Here is a 22865-nt window from a genome sequence, read left to right as displayed (position 1 = left end):
TAATAGTATCATTTTCACAGGCAAAGGGCACTGCACCCACTCACTGTGGCCTCCTCTATAACCTTTTCAGCTACACTATGGTACATAAACCCAGCGCTTCTTATATCCTCAAGGATGATTCGTATCAGAACCTGATGATGGCAGCTGCAGTTGGGCCACTTGTGACTTGGGGCTTCTGTGACCTGGGGACCAAGCTGTATAATAAAATAATGAACACGACTCAAACATGTAAGATCAAAGACTGAGACACAACACTTGGAGGGAACATAGACTATATAAAATTCAAGTCACAATCACAGATGAGAAAACTAGGTCCAGGGAAGAGAAGTGACTTCATCAAGGTCACAGAGTAAGTTAGTCACAAGACGGCTAAATTGAAAACCAGCATGTTTCCCACAAATTTCAGGCTTTAGTCTTTTCAACTGAAGCTGCTATTTGATATCACTTTCATCAACCAACATTCAGCTGCCTTTTGAACAATACCCAAAAGCAAATGACAACAAAACCAGGTTTCCTAACACAAAGAATACAAAACTGATGATATGTACTTGCATAATGGTCACTGTGTACTAGACTCTGTTCTAATGCTATACTGAACCTATTTAATCCTCATAGACATATAATTACTATCCTGATTTTACAGTTAAAGCAACTGAGAAACGGAGAGGTTAAGCAACCTACTTGAAGTCATTCAGCTTGTTAAAGACAGCAAAAATTTGAACCCAGAGTGCCTGAATGAAAACTCTGCTCTAGTTCTGGTTTTAAATGCTTTCAGATATGTGTGTATACTTGGTCAGAAAACTGTGATTACTAATTAAGAACATATTTTTGTAACAGTTTATAGTTAAAATTTCTCAATGCAGATACTAATTTTAAGACAATTCTTCATATATTTTTTGAGTGACTACTGTATCTCAGCCAGGGCACATGTTACTCTAAGTACAGGCATTTTTCACCCATGTAATAAATTATCTTTGATATTTCTCTTAAACCCATATATTTTTACAGCATCATGAAAAACAGCTGTAACAAATTAGGCACACCCTGCTACAGTGATTCAATAGTTCCAAAAAATAAGCATTGATCCCATAGGTTATCCCTTGACAATTGTGTTTGGCAAGGATCTTGAGCTATTATCTGTGCTCTTACATACTTGCAATAAAATCTGTGGTCTGAAAGGAAAAATCTCGTCATCTCATCTTTAGTCAAGAAATAATTTTTAAAGATTATTTTTTTTTAATATTCAACATGTCCAGAAAGAAGCAGGATAACAGTAACAGCTAAAAGTTATTATGCACTTTGCATGCCTTCACACATGTCTATATATACACCTGCTCACATGTATATATGTCTACTGAGGTATCACTTAAAACTAGTCAAACACACTGATATTCACTATGCAGCTCGAGTTTTTATAAATGTGTATAAAAAATATTCAGTCAAGACAGGGAATCCTTCCATCACCCTAGAAAGTTCCCTTAAGTCCCTTCCTCATCAATCCTCACCCCCAGTGGCAGTGATTGTTCTGATTTCTATCATATTTCAAATTTTTAATCCTAAGTACAATTCTATGAGGTGGTTATTCCAAAGAATGTCCAACTATGAGACCCACACTCTTGGCCACTATGCTGTTCTACTCTATTTCTTCCCAATGGACACTTAGCCCATCTCGATGGTGTCCTCTGGGAGAATTAAGGCATGATGTCTTAACTTCTCTTTCAAGTATCTAGAATATACTGTAGGTACCACCCTTGAAAGAACTGAAAAAAATGGTCACTTGAATGATCTTCTATATTCTGTGTTCAAGATGAGACACCCTATTGAGAGCTTACTGATGTCAGATAAGGCAGGCAGGATCAATGAATGAAGCGGACATGTGCCTTCTCAAAGCAAAAACCACTGCCCATTCCCCCAACTGATGCACCATGAGAAATCAGGCCAGGGATGCCATTCTCCAGCTTCTTCTACATAATCTAGAGATCTAAATTTGTACATAATATCAGTACATGTAAGTGCTTTGTAACTAAGTGGATGTAAAAAACAACAACAGCACCAAAACCAAAAAACACTTCATGAGTCAAAATGTGTCCAGAGGCCAGCCCTGGATTGCCAGTTTGGGACCTGGTGTTTGCATTCTTGGCCTAAGAAACGCCAGGATTAGCTTTACCAGTGACAAAAGGGAGACCACAAACCTCTGAAGGTCACAGCCAGCCTAGGAGGTACTGTTTGTCATCATGTGGTAAAAATTCCACTGTCCAGACTCTGGTCTAATGCCAGCACTCCTTCCCACTGAGGGAAGCAGATGACTTTGGTAAACATCATAAACAAACAGAAGAAAAAAATAAAGAAAGAAAGAAACTGACAATGAGAAGAGGAAAGCAATAAAAACACAGAAGGAAAGAGCTAGAAGGAGTATAGAACAGTAAAGACGACAACTACAGGTAAGAAAAGGAAGCAAAGGACAGGCATCTCTAGGTCTGAAGCATATTCCTTCACTGACTATGCCGGCCCAGGACCACAACCCCAGATGGAGTTGGGACAACAGGGTAGTGGGGAATGACGGAGTGGAGAAAAGAGATCATTCTGATATTTATTTACTCTGCACTTTATGAGACCAGTTTCAGTGCTTAAATATTTTGACCGTGGGAAATAATGGCAGAGTTTCTAGGAATTTTGAAATTCAGAGAAATCATCAGAGAATCCAATCCTGTCAAGTCTGATCCTGGCAAGGCTCTGTGGTCTGAACAAGAAGGGAATTTCTAATCCCCAGTGATACAGTTTTTATCAGGAAACTGTGCTTGCTGTAATAGGTGCCACTGCATTATTGGTTAAAAAGAAGAATAAAGCTACCACTTCCATATCCACCTACATACCCAGAGTTCCACTGAGACAACAACCAGCAGATTTTTGAGCAAACCAATCTCACAGGATTTATACCCTTCGTGAACCGTGGTGACATGTCCCTCCCCCAGTCCTGCAGACTTGCTCAACAGGTCACAGCTTACATGGCTTCCTTTATAGAAGAGAGCTCACACTTGACAAAAGGAATTTGAAACCATAAGAAAGACGATTACCTTTCTGAGCGGTAGCAAAGGTGAAAGAAAAAGGACAGCAGAATCTTCAGAGAAATTAAGGTGACAAAGAAAAAGTAACCTGGATTATTCAGCATAAAACTCTCCTCTGCCGATTGTCTCAGTGCTTCATCTTATCATTTGACATGGCTATTTCCTTCTTTGTCAGTTTGCATTATGTGGAACTAATTTTAAATATATACAGCTAACATACTTAAGTCCTTACCATGTGCAAGGCACCAAGCTAAGGACACTCTAAGTACGAGCTCACAACATACTATGAGGTAGATGCTACCATGTTCATTTTAAAGATGATAAAATTGTGGCTCACGGACAGGATGTAACTTGCCCAAGGTCACACAGCCAGGGTCACAGTCCAGTTTTGTGTACCTCAAAACCTAGGCTCACTTCACTGTGTAATCATTCTCCCTCTGCTACAAGATCATCCCCTCTTCCACTCTCCTTCCTTACTGTGCTGCTTCTTGCTTACAATAACCCTCCACTCCTTGGGTTCACAGATGTATCATGGTGTCCTGTTCATACAGTACGCCCCTGTTAGATGACTGGAATTGAGTTTAGGGAATTTTATTTTTGTCAGGAGGAGGCTGCCTAGACCGTGTTCAGAGAAAGGGTAAAGAGAAGGGTGCAGAAAAGACAATGGAGAGAGAAAGATTTTAATACATTCATAAAGAGATAGAGTTTAAGAATGAAAAAAACAGTAGAAGGCGAGAGAAAACACTTTACAGGCATCTGATCCCATTTTACAGTTGGAAAAACTGAGATTCAGCTCTTAGCAGCCTCAGGACCTATCCCAAGATTTGTGGCCACCACTACTCTTATTCCTTCTCTTCACCTCAAGTTCTGCACCAAGGCCTCCTACCATCCTCTAATGTGCCTTAGGAGTATAGCAATGGCCATGGGTTACAAAGTACAGAGATGTAAATGTGGCCCAACCTGAGGAGACTGGAGGTGATAAATAATGCCCCGATCTGCTCTGCAGTACAGTGAGGCTCTCCATCACTGAATGAAGTAAAACAGACTCAGTTCTGAAGACCAATGTCTGGTTGGCTTCAAGAGAATAACTTGAGGAATTTTTTAAAAATAGAGGGATTTTTCAACTCTCATCTCAGAAATTTTGATTCAAGAGGCTTTGAAAGACCATGGAACCAGGTGATTTCTGAGGGCCCTCCTACTACTAAGATTCTATTATGTTACTTTCTCTGACACAGCTTCCAAAGTATCGCCTGTCATTACTAAGCCACGCATGTAACAAGTAGTTGACACTAGACTCAGAGTCAAGGGACAAGAAGCATCGCCATTGTCTTTGAACACCTGTGTTCTCCCAGCAGGTAACATATCTTTTCTAGTCTCAGTGTATACTTCTTTAAAATAGAAGCAAAATACGGTTGGAAGAGTTCTAAAACTCTTGATCTGGACCTGTGGGCTCCTATTCCACACTCAGAGGGCCTCCACGCATCACAGGACTATAACTGCATGGGACCAGTAGGCACATGACCCAGTTCTGGGTATATTCTGAGACAGAGGAAGTCTGTGTGGGAGGGGATCCCTTCCTGATTAAAGAGGTAAAGTTTCATGAGAAGTATTTTTCTTCTTCATGTTTGCCATTTTTGTTCTGACTTGAACATGACACGTGGAGATGAAAAAATGAACAGAAGGAAGCTGTGATCTTTGGAGACACCACTCAGCTGCCACAACAGTCTTGGACTACCTAGGTGTAATATACATCACATCCACAAAAAGTAAGGTCCTACATGTTCCGACTCTATGAGCAGGGTTTCTATTTGTAGCCAAAAGGAGCCTTCACTGATATAGCACTAAAACTCTTTCTTCAAATGAAATTTCTTGCAAAACCCCAATATATATAAACAACTAAAAGTGGCTATACTGTTTAGAAAAATAGATGGGGTGTTTCCAGAGCCATTCCCTCCTAAATTCCTGCAGAGTTTCCTCCATGGAACCAGAATTGGTCAAAATCATTACTTCTCAAGGTAGAGTCTCCAAGGCACAGGGATTCTCAGACTTTCTCCAGACTCAGAGAGTTTTCTGCCAAATTTGTTCTTGTGTTTTCCTTTCTCATTTCTTTGATGTGCTTATTTTATTTTTTTCAAATTTTATCCTAGGAAATGCAGATCCAAGTCATGACCAGTGGCTACTACTCGCGGTTTTGGTGTGTGCATTTTATTCAGTGTACAGTCATTTGGCAACAAGTGATTTGATTCCAATTGTCATGACCAGAGAAAGGAGAAGAGTGTGATATAACAAAATGACATATTCCTTCAAGGTGCACATCAAAGGATATCTTGGCATGCAAATGAAGGTACTTTTGAAGAGAAAAAAAGTCATGGAAGAAGCAAGTACGTATCCAGGATATAAGAGTATGAGTGTCTGGAATCAGAATAATCTCCAGTTCCATGTTCACGGTGTAAACTTTATTAAATTCTAGTGAAGGATCCACTAGGCTTCCCAGGTGACACCCGTGGAAAAGGATCTGCCTGCCAACGCAGGAGGTACAAGAGATGTGGGTTCGATCCCTGGGTCAGGAAGCTCCCCTGGAATAGGAAATGGCAATCCACTCCTATAGACAGAGGATACTGGGAGACCACAGACCATGGTGTTGCAAAGAGTCTGATAAGACTCATGCTCACACTAAAACACCCTCTATATTAAGAAACCAATGTTGATAACTTGAATATTGTTAGATACTTTACTCTGTATTTAATTCATATATTTATTTTAGTGTTATGGATGCTTAAAAATTATTAAAATAAAGAGGTAATATCTAAGTGAGTATTCTGGGGTTTGTACATGTTTAAATAACGGTATAATTAAAACAGTGGGAACATGGACTTTCTCCCGCCCTGTTAAAAGGGGTCTTTATATCACTGAAGCTCAGATTCTGGACTACAGGATGTTGAGTCTTAATCCTTTCCAGATGGTCAATTCCATAATTCCATGAACCTTTTCACCCTATGGAATATTAAATACTTTCACCAACAATGTGGTACATGCCCTTGGAGATGTTTTTAAAATAAAAAAAGAGATAAAATTAAATTCACAAATTGCAGTAAAGCATATGTATCCTTCTATTAATATATTCCTTTTCAAAAGTATGTCTTAAGGATGAAGCATCCATGGGCAGGCCTTGGAACAAGCTCTGCCTGCTGCCACCCCTCCCCCATCTCCACCTGGCCCCTTCACTCATCACTCCCAGCAGAAATATCTCTGGACGGAACAAATACAGGTTAAAAATAAGGCCTTAAGAGCCTGCTCCCTTCTCATTTAGGAAATCTGAACCCTTGGGCAATGCCATTCTTACAAAATGTGTTTTCTGATTACTTCCATAAGGCAGAGCATGGTGGACTGACCATGGCGTCTTCAGTTGTGAACAGGATAAAACAATTCTGCTCACCAAGGCCATGGTTTAGCCCCATATTTCAAGCTGAACCAATCGGTGCCCACTGGGCTTTGCTGTTCTAGCATGTACGTTTCATCCGTGCACATGGATCTCCTTCCACCCAGCTTGCGTTGTGGCGACTCCTCCCTCCCTGTAGCTTCTACCTCTGCCCTGCATTTCTTCACCTCTACCCTCCTTGACCCCTCTTTCTTTTTTTCAAATGTCAGCGGAGCTGGATTTCCACCTCCCATACTTCTAAAAGAGGGAAGCTATAGAGTTTCTTCCAAGTTTCAAGCAATGTTGTGCACAGCCCTGCAACGTGAAGTTGTTATTTCATGCTTGTTCAGCTCAGTTCAGTTCAGTTCAGTTGCTCAGTCGTGTCCGACTCTTTGCGACCCCATGAATCACAGCACGCCAGGCCTCCCTGTCCATCACCAATGCCCGGAGTTCACTCAGACTCAAGTCCATCGAGTCAGTGATGCCATCCAGGCATCTCATCCTCTGTCGTCCCCTTCTCCTCCTGCCCCCAATCCCTCCCAGCATCAGAGTCTTTTCCAATGAATCAACTCTTCGCATGAGGTGGCCAAAGTACTGCTCAACATGAACTAAATTTAGAGGAGCATGACATTAGAGCTCCAGAGTCTCCTTTTTCACAGGCAGTTTGTTTGGCTACGGTTCACATTGCTTCCCAATCTGTCTTGGCATCTTACGCACTCCATAGGCAACCCAAGTATAGTCACTGTCTATCCTATCTTCTTCCCCCTTTTTGGAATTATTCCAAATTCTCTTCACTCCAACCCAAGCCAAGCCAACCCAAAGATGACGGTCATGAAGAAAATATTTGTGTGCCATTTCTCAGAATAAGAAGTCCTGCTGCCAGTCATTTCCTAATTCCCTCCTCCAAGTGCAGACTGTAGAGAAAATAAAATTGCCAACTGAGAGGGCTGACTTGCCGCTGACAAAACACAACGCCTGCACACGTATCCAGGTCTTATGCAGACATATATGAACAAGTCCAGCCCCACACTCTTTACTCATCCACTAATCTCTTTGATATCAGATACTTGTTGAGATATTTTAGAATAAAAGTAAACACAAACCTTATTGAGGTCCATCCTAAGAGGTCTAGCTACTCTGCTTTTCAAAAAGCAGCCACAAATCCATTCATTCATCTATTTCTCCAACTATACTCCTGGCCAAGCCCCTTGTGGAAAACACCATTGTTGTCACTCATGGCTCTGCCAGAAATCACAAAGCTCTAGTGAGATCTGGTCCAGCTCTTTCAGAACTGAACCACTTCCTGAAATGCGTTTATATTATATTTTGCATTTTCTAAATGCTAAATGTAGGATAAGGTATAGCTTTTGTGGAGGAGGGGTAAAAATCAGTTGCATTATAATTGATATCTATGAAAAATAATTACCTAAAATTTGTTATTTTTAAAAGCGCTCTCTTCAGTAAGGTGCAAAATAGAATAATTTAAATAAAATTCACATGGTTACATGTCTATCTTTCAACTGATTTTGAGTAAATTACTGCCTTCTGCGACTCTATAGTTATCTATACTTCATAAAATACAGAAGTATTTTTTATTGGAGTATAATTACTTCACAACATTGTTACAGAAGTATTTTCTGAGAGAAGTGCCAGATACTTCTGCAATTCAGAAAAACTGAAAATTATTATAGAAACAGAATTATACATGTTGATCCAGCATATTTCTAGGCAAATATATCACTGAGCTCCTTAATGACAGTCAAAATCCCACATGATAATAAAAGATGCCAGGATCTCATACGCACATTTCTGTTCCTACACTCTGAAAGCATAATCCAAAATAGAAACTTCAAACCCCGATTCCCTCTAAAATGAAAGCCATTTTCTGCTATAAATGCCCCTCTCCAAACTCTCATGAAGCAAAGAACACAGACAGTTTCATCTAAAATTATCTTCTCTGTCAATGAACTGTCCTTTTTCGTAGAAAAGTTACAGAAGGTTGGAACAGGGTGACAACACAAGAGTTCACAGACTTCTTTTTCACAATGGTGTTGCCAGTTCAATCCTAACTTTTCAAAGCGTCTCTGCCCTGCTGAAAAGCACATTTTGGAAGGGCTGGGGGAGAAGAAAAGATTACATCCCCACACCAGATGTTTAAGTGATGAAGTTCTAACTTGTTCCCACACATACACACACCCGCCCCCCACCACCACCCACAAAAACTCGGAGTACTTCCAAACAATCAGCAGGTAGAAGGTGAAGAGAAAGCGTGGAAACGCAAGGAGCGAACAGTCCCCTACCTCTTCTCTGCTTCACAGAGCTGCTGCTGAGTCCCACACAATCCAGGCGTGTGTGGAGCGGCTGGAAGGAGGCAGCCACTCGGCCTGCCGAGGGTGAGCAGGCCCAGCCTGCGTTCAGAAGCTGCCCCAGTCAGATTTTCCAACTGCAGAATTGCAGCCAAGTCCCTGCCCATGCCTGAAGAATTTCCTGAACAGCATTCCCGTTCTTTTTCTGACTGCTTTGAAACCGTACTCTGTACTTCAATACAGCTTTGTCAGGCCAACTCCCAGCTACTGGGCTGTCTCCAGCTCTCAATGGGAAACACATGTGTCGAGCACAGACGCGCTCCCCTGCCCCAGTGCCCATGCGTCTGCTGGGCTCACACAACCACAAAGGCAAGGGCTTCTAGAGCCAATGCTGATTTCTCAGCCATTCTCCACAGGGCCTCTGCTCTGGGGTGCTAGAAGCGGGAGCTGAGTCTCCTCTTGCTGCCGCTCCATCCCACCCCTTTTCAACTTTCTCCTTCCTCTCACAGTCCCCAGCTGATGACCCGTGTTAGCTGCCCCACTCTTGCCAGTCCTGATTATAAGCCTATTACAACTGAGAGATGGGAATTCTGATTTGATCTCCCTACCTGCTGTTGTCTCTGTCTTTGTTCAACATTTCAATTGTTGGAAGGGGAACAATATTTTTAGCATTTTCAGACTGTTCAGTACTTCTGAGTTGTTCCCGCATCCTGATGTGTGCATCTTTTACTGATCTCACTAAAAATAATGCAATTATTTTTCAGGCACTTTTGTGGCTCTCTGCTCTATAAGATGCTGGTCTGAAAATGTAACATTTGCATGCTGGTGTAATAGGTGTTGTGTAATGCAGACTGTGTAATACTTTCTATAAAGAAGTAGAAGGAGAAAAAAATGTACCTTTTATCAGGATGTGTCTTAATTCTCTGCACCTGTGATTATTTCTGGATGGCACTCCATCAATGTCTTAGGTACCTGTCTCCTGGACCCTGTGGTCTACCTTTCCATAAAACACTAAAGGAAATTCCTAAAGATACGAAGAGGACACCCCTCTTCTCCCACACTGAAAACCCCTTATCTAAAAAGCCAAAGCTAAGTTGTCAACAGTAACATTGTAGAATAAGCTGATTTAAAGAGAAAGCCTCATTTATTCTGAGCTTTTTTTTTTTCTTTTTTGGGGTATGAATATTGTACTTCCAAAATCGTATCCCACTAGCAACTTATTTTGAAGAACTGGCTTGCCAGATTTTAAAAGTGCTGTGTGTTCCTAAGGGGCTGTTGTGAATAATGGATTTGGTGTGATCTGGGGTTTAACATTAAACTGCAATGGGTTCCTTCAGGAGGATTCGACTTTTGCCTTGGGAAGCAGTGTCTGTGGAGGGTGGGGAGGGGAAGGAGCATGTGTACCTCTAAGGTCAGGACACAATTATAGAATCAGAGAACTTCAGAGGAGAAGGGAACCCCAGAGACAATCCAATACAAATTCTATCAACCCTTCATTTTGCAAAGGGAGATGGAGGTCCACATGATGAAATGACTTGTCCAGAGGTGCAAAAGACTCTTAATGTTATAACTGAGGCCAGAAAGTAGATTTGGGTGAATTTTCCATGTGTTATCTCTATTCCAGCATCATTTGGGAAAGGCAGGATCATCTAACCTTCACAAGAGAAGGCTTATAATCTGATGGCCTGGATCTAATCTTAGCTCTGTCTCTTAAGGCTGTGAATCCTGATTAGTTTGCTTGACTTTTCTGGGCCTCAGTTTTCTCATCTGTAAAACGGAGATAACAACAGACTCTACCTCACAGAATTATTAGAATTTGATGAGATAATTCATGCAAACTGTCTATCAGAGTGCATATAAATACATTTTGGTTTACTTTTCCTTTTATTGAATTGAGCAAAAACCAGACTCTTTCTCTCACTGAAAAGCAAAATTGTACTCTCACATTTAGTTTGAGTTCCTAGAATCAACTATTTTATTGGCTAATTAACTTTTCTGCCAACTACCTTTACATAATAGGGGTCTACCACTTTAAGCATAGACAAGCGTCCTAATGCTGTGTTGGAACATTAGCCAACCACATGACTACGCTTCATTTATTCTCTACACATAACACTGAAGTATTTCCTCAAGATTAACTCACAGGCAAGGTAAACAGTGAAACCAAATTTGCAGTCAGTTATATGATGCTGAACAAAGTGCTATTTGTACAGAACTGGACCTTCTTTCTGAACCTTAAGAGCTCAAGATTACCATTCTAAAAATAGAAGACCATTAACAATTGCAATCCCCATGTTTGGCAATGGGCAATGCTCTAAATTAACAGCAACAACTACAAAATAAAATCCCCTAAGTCAAGGAAGAATTCCTACTGAGGAAATGGTGACGACAAATTCTAAAGTATCAGATTTCTGTCTGGGGTTCTAGAGCCTTTGTTTCGAAAGAAATCATAGCAAGTGGTTCATGAACTTATTAATCATGTTGAGGTGCCCAACTTCTTTCGGGGAAAAAAAGAGGTAGGGTAGTTCTTAATTTTCCAAAGAAGACATACAGATGGCTAACGAACACATGAAAAGATGCTCAACATCACTCATTATCAGAGAAATTCAAATCAAAACCACTATGAGGTACCATTTCACGCCAGTCAGAATGGCTGCGATCCAAAAGTCTACAAGTAATAAATGCTGGAGAGGATGTGGAGAAAAGGGAACCCTCTTACACTGTTGGTGGGAATGCAAACTAGGACAGCCACTATGGAGAACAGTGCGGAGATTCCTTAAAAAACTGGAAATAGAACTGCCTTATGATCCAGCAATCCCACTGCTGGGCATACACACTGAGGAAACCAGAAGGGAAAGAGACACGTGTACCCCAATGTTCATCGCAGCACTGTTTATAATAGCCAGGACATGGAAGCAACCTAGATGTCCATCAGCAGATGAATGGATAAGAAAGCAGTGGTACGTATACACAATGGAGTATTACTCAGCCATTAAAAAGAATACATTTGAATCAGTTCTAATGAGGCAGATGCAACTGGAGCCTATTATACAGAGTGAAGTAAGCCAGAAAGAAAAACACCAATACAGTATACTAACGCATATATACAGAATTTAGAAAGATGGTAACGATAACCCTGTATACGAGACAGCAAAAGAGACACTGATGTATAGAACAGTCTTTTAGACTCTGTGGGAGAGGGAGAGGGTGAGATGATTTGGGAGAATGGCATTGAAATATGTATAATATCATATATGAAATGAGTTGCCAGTCCAGGTTCGATGCACGATACTGGATGCTTGGGACTGGTGCACTGGGACGACCCAGAGGGATGGTATGGGGAGGGAGGAGGGAGAAGGGTTCAGGATGGGGAACACGTGTATGCTTGTGGCGGATTCATTTTGATATATGGCAGAACCAATACAATATTGTAAAGTTTAAAAATAAAATTAAAAATTAAAAAAAGAAAGAAAGAAAGAAAAAACATGTTAAAAAATAAAATAAAATAAAACAATGGCAAAACAAAAGCAAAAATCATAAAACAACTGGAAAAATCAAGGTCAGACTTTATACAAAGGCAGTTAATGATGATTTAATCAAAAGGATGCTGCTTTGAGACATGCAATGTCTCTCCACAGACTAACTACCTGGCTCCTTTCAACTTGTCTATTTGAAGAGGGATAACTCACTGAAACACCATTCATTACTACTAGCTGGAAACTTCTAAAAAGTTTCTTACTTCTTCTAATGTTAAGAAAAATATCCAAAACTTGAATTATCAGACCAGCAAGTGGTCACATTCTGTCAAACTCATATGTGGCAATTGTTTAACATGCCCTCTTAATTATTTAACAGAAATGTGCTTTGTTTGATACGTTGCTGACAACTGAATAAAGATCCCAAACATCACCTGAAGGGAGCTTTTAAAATAACTAGAGCTAGGAGCCCCAAATCAAATAGATTTTGATTCTGTGGGAATGGGATAGGGACCAGGTAATAGTATTTTGTTTTGAGCTCCACACCACCCACAAAACGATTTGGCCAAAATGAAAATGACTTTAGTATGAGCCAGACCTAAGAATCACTAAGTTACAGTGATAGCCTAACTTTTCCATCATAAGCCTAATTGTGTCACTCTGTGTGCTCAGATTCTTAGATGGCTTGAAAGGGAAAAATGGCCGCCATCACTAAGACTTGAAAGGCCCGGCTTGATCTGGTCCCTTGTCTACATCTTCAGTCTCATCTGCTGTCAGTCTCCCTCTTCTTCCAGTGCTTCAAAGAAATCACATATCTTTTTACTTGAAAATCTTAAAAAAAAAAAAAAAGCTACTCTCTCCTGAAAATACAGCTCCACTCTTATGTTTTCTTCTACTTAACTACTAATTCAATCTTTAAACTCATGTTCTGTTATCACTTTCTCTAGGATTCAGGTATCTGAACCCCAGAACTAAAAATCCCCTGTTATATACATCCCCAAACTTGCACACATAGATGTGATTATGTATTTATTTGTATTTTTGTTTGAATCATGTTAATCTTTCCTGCTAAAAACTAAATATTCTCCTTCAGGCCTGAAATTAGCCTTGCTTTCTCCCTACTGTATCCTAGTTCTGTGCATACTGCAAAGCTTTTAGGAAGTATACAATAGATATTTTCAAGTAAGTGAATGCAGTTTTTTAATCCAAGTCAGGAATATGCATCTAATTTCATTGTTTTTTTAATCTCAAATTTTCAAACTTCATTTAATTCTTCTGACATGTTAAATTATTATATTATATCGTACTCAGAATACTGAGTTTTTCTATAAGGTGTAAATATTTTTGAAAACTAATAAACCATCCACATGTTTAGTTAAAAGACTGAGAAATTATCAAGTCAAGTGCCTGACAAAGCCCTTAAGGCCTCAGGTACAGGTACTGTTACTAAGCCCAAGTTTGTACTGCTTGCTAAATTATGGGCCAATAAAGGAAGAGATGAAGTATTAGGGAAATGAACACTGACTTTATTCAGAAAGCCAGCATACCAAGAAGATGGTGGACTAGTGTCCCAGAAAACCATCTTACCAAGAAAGTTGCGATACACATACAAAATGGAATATTACTCAGCCATAAAAAGGAACACATTTGACTCAGTTCTAATAAGATAGATGAACCTAAAACCAATTATACAGAGTGAAGTAAGCCAGAAAGAGAGAAGCGAGTATTGTGTACAGGATATAGAAAGATGGCACCGATGAGCCTATCTGCAGGGCAGCAGTGGAGATGCAGACAGAGAGAGAACAGGCTTGCACACACAGCAGGGGAAGGAGAGGGTGGGAGGAATTGAGAACCCAGCATGGAAACACATAAATTCCCATATGAAAAATTAGACAGCCAGTACAAATTTGCTGTATGGTGCAAGAAACTCAAAACCGGTCCTCTGTGACAACTTAGAGGGGTGGGATAGGTGGGAGGGAGGGAGGTTTCAAGAGGAAGGGACATAACATATACCTCTGGCTGATTCATGTTGATATATGGCAGAACCCAAAACAACACTGTAAAGCAATTATCCTCCAATTAAAAATAATTTTAAAAAAGAAATAGAATGTACTCCGGAGAGGGGGGGGTGGATGTAGAATTCAAACTTCTTTGACATTAAAAAGGAAGGGGGTATGGCTGGATGTTGCAAACTTTTTGGTGGCAGAATCCCTTGTGTTTGCTGCTGTCCTCTTAGGTCTGGTAACATTATTCCTCCAAACCTCCTACAAGACAAAGGTTATGCCCTGTCCTACAACTTTCTGTCTCTACTGTAATGGAAAAATAGAAAGATGGCACCAATGAGCCTATCTGCAGGGCAGCAGTGGAGATGCAGACAGAGAGAACAGGCTTGCACACACAGCAGGGGAAGGAGAGGGTGGGAGGAATTGAGAGCGCAGCATGGAAACACATACATTCCCATATGAAAAATTAGACAGCCAGTACAAATTTGCTGTATGGTGCAGGAAATTTTGTATGTGTACCTTTAAAGGTCAGAGCCTCGAAAATGGGCTCTTCTGTGTATTACAGGCTTTAGGCAACATTCTTCTACAAAGGCACAAAGCCAGCATGACTAAGCACAGGCAACAGAGCACAAGTGCCAAGTCACTCAGTCATGACCGACTCTGTGAGACCCCACAGCCTGTAGCCCACCAGGTTCCTCTGAACATGGGATTCTCCAGGCAAGAATACTAGAGTGGGTTGCCATTTCCTTCTCCAACAGAGCACAAGAGTTACAGCTAAATGAATATATACAATATGCAGTCAGGTTTGGTCTTCTCTGTTACAGTAGCATGCTTATGATTATTGAGTAGAGGATCTGCTGTGCCAGTTACTTGAGAGGCAGGCTGAGTGGAGATGAAGTCATATAGAGGCACAAAGTACTTAAGGCACAAGTGAGAAGGGAGGCATTGGCCAGGACCCTTTTGGTTACAGCAGTCAAATCAGCCTTATGAAAAAAGCTGAGGTTCCTAAATCATACTACTCTAACCAAGTGGATTCTAAGCTGGGATGGAATGTAGCAGTTAAAATATAACCAAGGCTCTATCTTCTTGTCTGGACTTCATTCTCAGTTTTGCTTGCTCCACTGGGCAGTAAGATGTCCACAGGTGGTCCCAAGCTCATCGTCACAGGGCAAATAAAAGATATTTTTCAGAAAGGATGTTAGGTATGCCAGGTTGAGCCACAAGGTTATCCCTGAACAAACCCCTATGACCAGGGGTATGAGACCTGGGTTCAGTCCCTGGGTTGGGAAGATCCCCTGGAGGACGGCATTGCAATCCACTCCTGTATTCTTGCCTGGAGCACCCCCATGGACAGAGGAGGGTGGGCTACAGTCCATTTGGTTGCAAAGAGTGGGACACAACTGAGTGACTAAGCACAGGACAGCACATGAGACTCTGTGTGGTCCATATTCGGCTCATGTGACAACCCTGGCAACTAAAGGGAAGGAATCAGCTCCATCGCCAACATATGAAAAAGTAGGCTAGTTGGGAAAGTCAGGAAGCTCCCCTGAAGGGAATGGCTGATCACTCCAGTATTCCTTTCTGAAGAATTCCATGGACAGAAGAGCCTGGAGGGCTACAGTCCACAATGGCACCCCACTCCAGTACTCTTGCCTGGAAAATCCCGTGGACTGAGGAGCCTGGTAGGCTGCAGTCCATGAGGTCGCTAGGAGTCAGACACGACTGAGCGACTTCACTTTGACTTTTCACTTTCATGCATTGGAGGAGGAAATGGCAACCCACTCCAGTGTTCTTGCCTGGAGAATCCCAGGGATGGGGGAGCCTGGTGGGCTGCTGTCTATGGGGTCGCACAGAGTCGGACACGACTGAAGCGACTTAGCAGCAGCAGACATGACTGAACAACTACCACTTCCACTTTCCCAGCAGTCAAACAAAAGTCTGGTGTGAACTATAATGATATGGCACTAAGACATATTCATAATCTTGCCAAGGGAAGCTTCTTTAAGAAATATCAAGAGGCAATATTTTAACCAAAGGACAGAAAAAGTATTTTCTAGGTACAAGCCCAAAGCAGCTGAATTAGAGTTAAACTAATGGCAGACAATTAGAACAGTAACATTATGCCAGCCTTTCATTTACGGGTTCACTTCACAGATAATACCTAATGGGAAATGATACTCACTCTGCTTTGGCTCTTCAAAACAGGCAGAGCAAATGCAATCCTGCTTTTCAATGGTCAAGGGCAAAATTATCTGGTTGACTTTGAAGAGACTTTTTTTTCATGGAGGGAATCTGGACCAGAAAGTTTGGCTCGGAGACAAATCAGTGACCCACAGTGTTCAGAATATCTCCACTGGCAAGAGATAATGTCTAAGCTGAAGTCATTTTCTGTTTTGGAAATTCAAATGTATAGTACACAACGAAGGATTCTCAAGCTAATCATTACTCTGAAGAGGAATTGACACATTTGGTAATTTAATGTGATGAGTAACGAAACACATTAAAATAAATATTTTCTAAAGAAGTTAATTATACAGTGAAAAGCAAATACCGGTATAGATGGTTCCATTCATTCTTTCATTTTAAGCACAAAACATTGATCAAGTCTTTCAAATTTTATTTTGGTCCACAATTTCTCATTGTATTACAGCTTGCTGAAAGTAAAACTCTTGAAATATCACATTTTTATTTGAAAATAAAATTTATGGATCAATAAAAATGGGCCTGATGCCATGATAGGCATTTAATGCTACGCAGAAATAAATAAAACCTGTACTTGAAAAAATGAGAGCATCACTCATCTTTATTTTTACAGTCACATCAGCGCTCAACAATACAAAACATAACACTAGATTCAGGCATCCCAAACTAATTATAAGCTTCTGAATGACTATTTCTGCTTCAAAGCAAAGGCCAAGCCTCAAAATTCAACCCCCCAAACCAGCACATGTACACCAAAAAAAAAAAAACCCACAAAAAACACCAAAAACCAAAAACTGCCAAGGAAAGAAAATATATTTCAAGTCATTTCCTCTTTAAAAGGAGTTCATTTAGGTATGTGAGAGAGACATAATTGAGCAAATCCACCAGTACCATGAGTGAGTGAAACTCACTCAGCCATGTCCAACTCTTTGCAACCCTATGGATTATACAATCCATGGAATTCTCTAGGCCAGAATACTGGAGTGGGTGGCCTTTCCCTTCTCCAGGGGATCTTCCCAACCCAGGAATCAAACCCAGGTCTCCCGCATTGCAGGTGGATTCTTTATCATCTGAGCCACATGGTGTATGGCATATAATAGTTGCTTAGTAAACATTTAGCATTTTATTAATAATGAACAGTGCTGTTAATAAGAAATATTTCATCATTGCCAACCAAACAGAAGCTGAGGAATTTTATCACCAATGAACCTGCCTTATAAGAAATATTGGAGGTTTCTAGTTGAAATGAAATAAGCCTACTTAATATTAAAAATTAAAAGAACTGCCTTATGATACAGCAATTCCACTGCTGGGCATACACATTGAGAAAACCAGAAGGGAAAGAGACACGTGTACCCCAATGTTCATCGCAGCACTGTTTATAATAGCCAGGACATGGAAGCAACCTAGATGTCCATCAGCAGATGAATGGATAAGAAAGCTGTGGTACATATACACAATGGAGTATTACTCAGCCATTAAAAAGAATACATTTGAATCAGTTCTAATGAGGTGGATGAAACTGGAGCCCATTATACAGAGTGAAGTAAGCCAGAAAGAAAAACACCAATACAGTATACTAACGCATATATATGGAATTTAGAAAGATGGTAACAATAACCCTGTGTACGAGACAGCAAAAGAGACACTGATGTATAGAACAGTCTTATGGACTCTGTGGGAGAGGGAGAGGGTGGGAAGATTTGGGAGAATGGCATTGAAACATGTAAAATATCATGTATGAAACGAGATGCCAGTCTAGGTTTGATGCACGATACTGGATGCGTGGGGCTAGGGCACTGGGACGACCCAGAGGGATGGTATGGGGAGGGAGGAGGGATCAGGATGGGGAACACATCGAGTCTGTGGTGGATTCATTTTGATATTTGGCAAAACTAATACAATTATGTAAAGTTTAAAAATAAAATTTAAAAAAAAAGTATAAAAATTACTGGTAAAGATAAATATACAGTCAAATTCAGAATACTTTAATACTGAAATGGTGGTACATAAATACTTTTAACTATGGTTTCAAAGTTAAAATACAAATACATTAAAAACTACAACTACAATAATTTGTTAATGGATAAACAATATTGAAAACGTAAAGTATGACATAAAAACAATGAATTGGGGAAGAGAAAAGTAAATGTGTAGAGTGATTTTGTGTGCAATTAAAGTTAAGTAGTTATCAGCTTAAAATAGAGTTGTGCAATTGTAAGATGTTTTATGTAACCTTCACGATAACAACAAAATGAAAAATATGAAGGACTCCAGGCTGAAAATGAAAGGATGTGAAAAGATCAGATCAGATCATCGCTCAGTCGTGTCCGACTCTTTGCGACCCCATGAATCGCAGCACGCCAGGCCTCCCTGTCCATCACCAACTCCCAGAGTTCACTCAGACTCACGTCCATCGAGTCAGTGATGCCATCCAGCCATCTCATCCTCTGTCGTCGCCTTCTCCTCCTGCCCCCAAACCCTCCCAGCATCAGAGTCTTTTCTAATGAGTCAACTCTTTGCATGAGTGGCCAAAGTACTGGAGTTTCAGCTTTAGCATCATTCCTTCCAAAAGATAGTCGATGCAAATGGTAATCAAAAGACAGCTGAAGCAACTATACTTATATCAGACAAAATGGACTTTCAGTCAAAATCCATGACAGGAGACAAAAAGGTCATTGCATAATGATAAACAGGACTGTTCATCAACAGGATATAACAGTTGTAAGTATCTATACTCATCATTGGAATATGTAAATATATAGGGCTGTTATTAACACAACTCAAACGAGAAATAGGCAGCACTATAATACTAGGGGGCTTCAATAACCCACTTTCAACAATGACTAAATACCCCAGACCAAAAAAAAAAAAAAATTCAGCAAAAAAAAAAAAAAAAAAGAAAACAGTTTTGAAAAACATTACAGACCAAATGACCCTAACAGACATATAGAGAACATCCCATACAAGAGTATCGGAATACATCTATTTCTCATGTGTACACAGCACAGTGTCAGGGTAAGTCAGATATTGGGCCACAAAACAAGTCTTAGCAAATTTAAGAACACTGAAATCATACCAAGGATTTTTTTTTTTTTTTCTGAGCACAATGTTATGAAACTAAAAATCAATAATAGGAAAAAAGCTGAAAAATTCACTAATATTCTTTAACAACCAATGGGTCAAAAAAGGAAACAAAAGGGAAATCAAAAAGCACTTTAAGATAAACAACAATGAAACGACACACTGAAACTTATGGAATGTGGCAAGGCAGTTCTAAGAGGAAAATTTACAGTGATAAAGGGAAAAAAATCTGAAGTAAACAACCTAACTTTATAGCCAAGTTACTAGAAAAAGAACAAACTAAGCCTAAAGTTAATAGAAGAAGGTAAATAATAATGATCAGAAAAGAAATAAAGGAAAGAGAGAGCAAAAAAACCCAGAAAAGAACAACAAATTCAGAGTTTCTGTTTATGATAAACACAATTGACAAATGCATTGCTACACTAACAAAGGAAAAAAAAAGAGACACAAATAAATAAAATTATAAACCAAAGAGGATACAACTTATACCACAGATATGCAAAGGATCAAAGGAGACTACTATGAATAATTATATGCCAAAAAATTTGACACCCTAGAAGAGATAAATAATTCCTGGAAAGATACAATCTACAAAGACTGAATCATGAAGAAAGAAAATTTGAACAAAATAATTACTAGTAAGAAGACTGAAGCAAGAAATCAAAAACCTTGAACAAAGGAAAGTCCAGGACCAGATGACTTCAGGAGTGAATTCTACCAAGCAGTCAGAGAAGAATGAATGTCAGTCCTTTCCAAACAATTGAAGAGGAGGAAACAATTCCAAATGCATTTTACAAAGCTAGCATATCAAAAACAAATAAGGACACTACAGGAAAATTACAGCCCAATATCCCTGACAATGGCTTCCCAGATGGCGCTAGTGGTAAAAGAACCCACCTGCCAATGCAGTAGACATAAGAGACACAGTTTTGACCCCTAGGTTGGGAAGATCCCCTGGAGGAGGACATGGCAACCCACTCCCGTATTCTTGCCAGAGAATTCCATGGACAAAGGATCTAAAGGGCTATACTCCATAGGGTTGCAAAGAGTCAGGCACGACTCAAGATTTGGGAGAATGGCATTGAAACATGTAAAATATCATGTATAAAACGAGATGCCAGTCCAGGTTCAATGCACGATACTGGATGCTTGGGGCTAGTGCACTGGGACGACCCAGAGGGATGGTATGGGGAGGGAGGAGGGAGGAGGGCTCAGGATGGGGAGCACATGTATACCTGTGATGGATTCATTTTGATATTTGGCAAAACTAATACAATTATGTAAAGTTTAAAAATAAAATAAAAAAAAAAGAACTTAGCACACACACACGCATCACTGAAAAACACAGATGTGAAAATTCTCAACAAAACACTAGCAAACTGATTTTAAGAGTACATCAAAAGGATCATACATCAGGATCAAGAAGAATTCATCTCTGGGATGCAATACTTTCACATATGCAAATAAATGAAAGTTATGCACCACTTTCACAAAAAGAAGGGCAAAAAGCATGTAAGAATCTCAACAGATACAGGAAAAAAGCATCTGATGAAAATTTAACATGTTTTTGTGATCAAAACTCCCAACAAACTAGGTAGAGGAGAAGGGATGTAAAGGACCTACCTCCACTTAATAAAGACCATATAAGACAAATCTTCAGGAAGCATCACACTCAACAGTGAAAAGCTAGATCGGGCATAAGTCATAGATGCTCATTCCACTTCAACGTATCACTGGAAGTCCTAGTCAGAGCAATCAAGCAAGAAAGACAACCAAAAAGCATACAGATTGGAAAGAAAGATGTTAAATAGTTTCTGAATACAGGTAGTGTGATTCTATATACAGAAAACTCTAAAGAGTTTACCAAAAATTCAGTTAAACTGCAGTATACAAAAATCAGTATATTAAGATCGATTGCATTTACAATACTCTAAAAATTTCAGGATATGACTCATTGTATCATTTCTTCACTGACTTGGGTGATTTCTGCTGGAAATCACTTTCTGAAATGCAACTATTGTTCCACGATGCATTGTCTGGTTATCTACTTCTCGCCTTACTTCTCTTAAGCAATCAGGAGGTCCTTTTTTAGAACCTGTGTACATGTTAGTAAAAGCTAAATGGAAATAGATAAAGCTATTACAAAATTAAAACATAGGTCCCAAAACAAAATACTACCATTCTAAGTTAAACTTTAACCATGCCCTTAACAGAGCAAGAACTTATTGACTATCTGCTGGAATGGATGGGAGTAGAGCACCTCAGTAATTTCAGTGGATCACAGGGTTCAGTGGCAAAGCAATTTTCCCCAATGTTTCCATCTTGATCAGCTTCAAGAGTCTTTTAATATCCTGATCCTCATTCTCCTGTAATTAGCGGAAACTGTTAGAACTAACAGACTCTGCCTGAGCTGGCGGAACTACATTATTATCCTATCCTAAAGCAGAATATGGATTGTTGTTCATAGAAATAGACTTCATATAAAACGTACTTAGTGGCTGTAGCAACATCCTTTACTGCTCACTCCCCAAATCAGGAAGCAGGGAGAATCATAACTATTAAATGGATGAGTACAGAAATGCAAAAGTCAGCAAAAAAAGACAGATTGATTACCTGACACGTATATTCAATTCTAACTAAAATATGTTGGCACATCTAATAGAAAGAATGGAACATCTAAAACGTCTTCCATTGATGCAAAAGATGAAAATCACAGAAAGGGAAAAAGTGGGCAAAATTCACTCAGGCATTGCAAGAGGGAGTTTTAACCTTGGACTCCACTTAAGCAGCTGTTCCATGCAAGGAACAGAGAGAGATACAGTAGATACAACAGATGGGGTTCATTACTCTCAAGGCATTTATGCCCTTCACTGGGAAAACTTTGAGTATCTATGGTATCACTGACAGGACAGTTGGGCTGACTTAGCTTGATTCTCTTAAATTCTTTTTATCAAACTTTTTGTTTGGATTTTAAGTACGTTATCTTTTTCATTGCTTGTGTGCTAAGCTGCTTCAGTCCTGTCCAACTATTTGCGATGCTATGGATAGTAGCCTGCCAGGTTCCTCTGTCCATGGCATTCTTCAGGCAAGAATACTGGAGTGGGTTGCCATGCTCTCCTCCAGGTGATTGCCCCAAACCGGGAACGGAACCCAAGTCCCTTATGTCTCCTGCGTTGGCATGTGTACACGCTAAGTCACTTCAGTCATGCCTGACTCTATCCAACCCTACGGACTATAGCCTGGCAGGCTCCTCTGTCCATAGGATTCTCCAGGCAAGAATACTGGAGTGGGGTACCATGCTTTCTCCCTAC

General features: G+C 40.0%; 1 protein-coding gene across 5 annotated transcripts in view; it reads right to left on the bottom strand.

Annotated features, from left to right (window-relative positions):
* Positions 1-22865, bottom strand: part of SGCD (sarcoglycan delta) — a 1108732-nt gene that overhangs the window by 436519 nt on the left and 649348 nt on the right. Inside the window, exon 1 of one of the 5 annotated variants that reach the window (XM_061424146.1) lies at positions 8784-9084. The exons of the other annotated variants lie outside the window; for them this stretch is intronic. The gene's annotated coding sequence lies outside the window, so the exon portion shown is untranslated. Of the gene's footprint in view, positions 1-8783; positions 9085-22865 lie in introns of those variants that run through there. 5 annotated transcript variants of the gene reach the window in all.

Source organism: Bos javanicus, chromosome 7 (genome assembly GCF_032452875.1).
Source record: "Bos javanicus breed banteng chromosome 7, ARS-OSU_banteng_1.0, whole genome shotgun sequence".
In the NCBI taxonomy this organism is placed as follows: domain Eukaryota; kingdom Metazoa; phylum Chordata; class Mammalia; order Artiodactyla; family Bovidae; genus Bos; species Bos javanicus.
The sequence above is the reverse complement of the archived record's forward strand: the minus strand, read 5'-3'. Positions and strand labels throughout refer to the sequence as shown.